The sequence below is a fragment of the Lathyrus oleraceus genome, chromosome 5 (assembly GCF_024323335.1).
Source record: "Lathyrus oleraceus cultivar Zhongwan6 chromosome 5, CAAS_Psat_ZW6_1.0, whole genome shotgun sequence".
In the NCBI taxonomy this organism is placed as follows: Eukaryota; Viridiplantae; Streptophyta; class Magnoliopsida; order Fabales; family Fabaceae; genus Lathyrus; species Lathyrus oleraceus.
Window position 1 is genome coordinate 537,753,428 of NC_066583.1, and position 5,489 is coordinate 537,758,916.

The 5,489-nt window shown below is 35.4% G+C and overlaps 1 pseudogene; it reads right to left on the reverse strand.

Moving 5' to 3' along the window:
- Nucleotides 1–1,990: 1,990 nt before the first annotated feature.
- Nucleotides 1,991–4,682, reverse strand: LOC127081928 (argininosuccinate lyase, chloroplastic-like; annotated as a pseudogene).
- Nucleotides 4,683–5,489: the final 807 nt, after the last annotated feature.

Genomic DNA, 5,489 nt, shown 5'->3' on the forward strand with positions numbered 1-5,489 from the left:
GGTCATGTATGAACCTGTTATTGAAAATTCTTTGAATGTTCCTGTTTTGTCAGGTCATATATGAACCTGTTGTTGAAAATTCTTTGAATAGTCAAGTGTTGTCAAGTCATATATGAACCTGGTGTTGAAAACTCTTTGAATGTTCCAGCATTGTCAGGTCATGTATGAACCCGTCGCTGTTGAGCTTTTATTCCAGTATTACCAGGTTATGTCTGAACCTGTTTTGAAGAATCTTTCTCTTTGATTATTCCAATGTTGTCAAGTCATGTATGAACTTGTTGTGGAAAGTTTCTCAAAATGTTCAAGTTGGTCATCAGGTCATGTATGAACCTGTTGATATACTCTTCTTGAATTTTTCTGGGTTTTGTTAGGTCATGTCTGAACCTGCTGTCAGAACTTCTTGATATTCCCCAGTGTCATCAAGTCATGTATGAACTTGTTGTGGAAATTTTCTCAAAATGTTCAAGTTTGTCATCAGGTCATGTATGAACTTGTTGATATACTCTTTTTGAATTTTTCTGAGTTTGTTAGGTCATGTCTGAACCTGCTGTCAGAACTTCTAGATATTCCCCAGCATTGTCAGGTCATGTATGAACCTGTTGTTGAGCCTTTATTTCAGTGTTACCAAGTCATGTATGAACCTGTTTTGAATAATCTTTCTCTATGATTGTTTCAGTGTTATCAGGTCATGTATGAACCTGTTGTAGAATTTTTTCTTATTTCGGGTTTAGTAAGTCATATGTGAACTTACTATCGAAATCTCTTGTATTCTAAGTATTGCTTATCAACTTTCACTTCGATTACTCCCCGGTGTGTGTTTGACTCTCCAGCAGGATTGTTTTCCCCAACAAGTTGTTTTTTACCATTTGTCTGTCTCCCTGTGGACCATCAGCATTCCCCACAGATTGGTCTGCCTAGTAGCGTCTCCTGTTAAGGGTTCACCATAACCATAGCAGATAAAAATTACAAAAAAAGAAAGTCTTGTATCCATGCATATCATATCATAGCATTTTCATTTTTCAGGATCAAAATCTGGGTCTCCATGGTATTTAACCATCCCCCACTGCGATCCAATGAAAAGTGTTGTTTCATTTTCCTCTAGTGGAAGATGTTTAAATAGGGGCAACTGTCATACCCCGATTTTAGATCCAGCTGCATTCATCCACTATGCATCATGCATTCATTTTAATATAAACCCTAATTCATGTCTGAGGTCAATCGTTGACTTTCTGGTCAATTAGTTGACCAAAGTCAACCGTCCATTCCCAGATCCATATTGTCTCGATTTTGATAAACATTGGTCATTATCTAGGCCTTTTCGATCATGGTGCTTTTAGTTACAAAATGGATTCTAATTTAAGTTATTTGACTTTTTAAATTTTCAATTTGATTTTAATTTCAAATTAAGTCTAATTTCAAATTTCAATTTAATCTTAATTGTTTTTTTTTTACTAATGATTCAAACTCTAATTGATTTTAATTTCCAAATAAATGTTAGAATTGATATCAAATTAATTTTAACAAATTATAGATTAATTTGATTTTAATTGGTTTTATTGGTTTTTTATTTTAAATTGACATTTAGATTAGTCTTGGATTATATCTAAAATCCATATCCATTTTTATAACCAAATATCCATTTATCCATTAACCCTTTTAACAACCATGTCCATCAAAATCCACTACACCATTTCTAGACTTTAAGTCAATGTATGACATTCAAAATCTTAACTTTTCATCAATCCACATTCATGTTTAAATTCATATTTAACAATAATGTCCAATAATTTTTTCAATACAGTTAGTTCCCAATTTTGGTTCAAACCAGTAATTCCAATCATAATGCAAATCTCAATAGAAATTTTCCGTAACTATTCAATTTCAATTTCATTCAAATTCCAAATCTTAATATTCAAACATTCATAAATAAACTTTCCATAATAATTTCAAATTATATCATTCATCCACGAAAATCATTAACATCCAATTCCTAAGCATTAACATCTAATTCCAAGCATTTAATCCACAACATATAAAATTGAACCGAGGAACCGTTGGAATCAATCACCAAACCAATTATTCTGGACGAACCCCTCTTCTGCGGCCTTCTCGCGCCTTCTCTCGACCGCTTTAACTCCATAACAAAACTACTCTCTACCAATGAAACAAAGCCAAAACTCACAACGTCATGATATGGATGCTTTCTCTGCAGCCATCATTGTCTACATAACCTTCTCTTTTATTCCTGCCTCATTAGATGTGTCAATTGTTAAGGAACATGAAGTGAAAGCTAAGCAATCCCCATACATTCAACCTGCAACACCTACTAACCTGCAGAGCTTAAAAAACATAACAGTAAGAATAATTCCTCACAGTTGAACAAAAATTTCCAATTAATAAGAAATTATGCACTAACAGTTCAAGTAAGACAATGTAATGAGACTTAACATTAACACTAGCTTATAACTGAACTAATTTCATTCTTAATAGCATAACATTAATTCACACAAATTTCATAATAATAGAATTCTATTAAACTAATTACTAACATAACAACATTTTTTCCAATTAACTCAGTAGGGATATAACCTAACTAGCTCCCAGTTTAAACAGCCAGCTAACATTTAACTGATTTCCACTTCAATTTCACTAACAGCTGCCCGATTCGGTTAACCATCCCCAACTTTATAAATTCATCTCTCGCCCTCATTCATGATTTTGATACGTGACTCCCTCCGAATTATCAGGCTCCGGTTTGGATCATATTGATGATTTAGATGATGACTTTAGGGACTTTAAGGATGTTTCACCTGAGACCACACACCCACCGAAACCATTTCAAAACGGTTAAATTTTTGAACTGACCATGGTGCTTAGAGACCCCGGTTAAAACTCAATGTGGCGCGATATCATCCTGCAATAACCGTTCATTTTCAAACCACCAAACACGTCCTTCACGTGCGACCATCTTAAACCAACCTTAACCTGCAAAATTTTCATAACAGAAAAACATGCATGTTGTACATAGCATAGCAGCAGCAAACAAACCAAGCAAAATTATGCTAATGTCTACACTAAACTGATAATCTAAGCTATGCTACTGAATTGGTGATCCAAATAACCTACAGGCAGGCATTAACATCATGGTCAAATCAGTTAACATTCACCTAGCAGCCTCACTTAATATCAAGTGTGCATTTTGATTAAGATCAAATTCATGTCATAACCATCATATTGTAGCCTATACATCCATAACAGGTGTGTATCTGCATAAAAGCTACTAGTAGAATTCTTCCAAATTCAATCAAACAATATCACAGGCAGTCAACAACAACGCTCAAGCACCAAAAGTTACTCTATGGGACGAAGTTCAAGATGGGGTGCTTATTGAGAGAAGGCTAAATTAATGTGGCTTACCTTCTTAACAAGATAGTCAGCAAGTGTTGTTGCACCAGGAAAACCAGCAGGTAAAGACTTTTGTATTCTTTCCAGATTGAAAGTAATGTTCATTGCAAATTCTGCTGAGACTTCAAGCATTCCCAAAATAGCTCTAACATTGTCAAACACTGGTTCTTCGTCTTCCTACTTACAACAAAAAGCAACTTTCTTTAATGAATCTCAAATAAATAGTGCTTAGACAAAACAAACGAATGCAATAACAGAAAATAAAACATGCACAGCCATAAAATTTACTTTGATTATCTAACTACCTGCAAATCGCGATTGTAAGCATGTGGAAGTCCTTTGCACACTGTTAGAAGAGTGACCAAACCCCCTATGACTTTGCCAGACTTACCACGAACAAGTTCCATTGGGTCTGGATTCTTTTTCTGAGGCATTATGTTGCTTCCTGTTGAAACAGAGTCGCTTGGAGTGATAAATCCAAATTCTTCTGAAGCCCAAAATACCCATTCTTCACCCAGTCGAGAAAGATGCACTGCTGTGATGGCATTAGCAGAAAGAAACTTCAGTAGAAAAGCTCGGTCAGAAACTGCATCAATACTATTCAATATAACAATATAGTCAGTTATTTAGGTAAAAAGGTTGCATTTGAACATTCACATAGTTAACATTAATCATATGTTAAGTACAACTAAATGGATTGATTTCAAGCAAGTAAAAATTAAGATACCTATTCCTCATCGGAGCTGTAAATCCCAATGCATCTGATGTCATGAACCGGTCAATGGGGAGCCTGTACCGGCCAGTGCACAAGCCCCTAAAGGACTGAATTTCATCCTAGCTCTACAATCAATCAAACGACCAGCATCACGTTCAATCTGCAATAGCAAAAAGGATCAATAAAAACAAATGAGCTAAAGAACTATTCCCCAAATCCAAACTGCTTACTCCACAAATGAATAATTGAACCAGAAAGTATGAACCTTTTTACAACAAGTCAACAATGATGTTAGGATTTGACTCTAACCTACACAATTAACTTTACAAGCTTTTGTCCCAATGGAGTGGTCGCTGCTACCAATGAAGAAATTCACTTGAAACAATTTTTGTTATAACGTAAAGATAAGAGATTCCTACTCCATCAATGGTAATATTGTGTAGCCTTTCAGCATTTTGGAAAGTATGGATTAATATCTTCATCTGAAACGTTAAGCTGCAAGTATCAATAACAACAAATCAAACACGGTCCCATTCCATTAGTTCAGCAACACACCTTCCATTTTTTTTCAAGTGTGTAGCGGAAATTCACTGCAGTAAAAAATACATCAACTCGGTAAGACGGTAAAACTTAACAAACAGGCCAAAACGGAATTGAGACAAAGTTAGAAGAAGAAAGTGTAGGTTTGTATTACCGTTTCCGAATTAACGTCAAATAAGGCAGACCAAAATCTGAGCGCCTTAAAGCACTTCCAGGAGATGCCCTTTTGGATCTCCATAAGCTAGCTCAGAACCCTAAGTTGTTGAGTATAAAAAGGAGCAAAGCGAATACTGTAGGGAGAGGCAAAAAAACCACGAAGAAAACCCTAAATCTTGGAGGCGAAAGAAACCCTAAACTTTTCCAAACGAAAAAACCAAATCTTGGAGACAGCGAAAAATCCAGAAGAGAAGAGGGAGTTGTAGCGAAAAACCAACATTCTCCATCGAAAAGCTGTTGTGGGAGTTCTTGGAAACCACCGCCGAAGGTGAGCATTATTATTTGATTTTCTTTGAGAGCGATGGATTTGTGCATTTTAGGGTGAGAGTAGGGTATTGTGAGGTAGGTGCGAAAGTTTGAGGAGATGAGTGATTGAGAGACGACGAGAGATTAAGAGTTGGAAAAGTGTTTGCTTTAGGAGAGATTGAGAGAAGAAGAGGTATGTCTTCGTGAGGAAGACGAACGAATCCTTTGGATTTGTTTCATGTTCCCAGTTCATTTTCTTTGTATTTATTTTAAGAGCATTTAAAATCTCTTTAAAAAAATTAAATGACCGTTTAGTTTTTTTTGCAATTTTCCATTAATTATTGTCTGCTGGAGTTAATGGTATTAA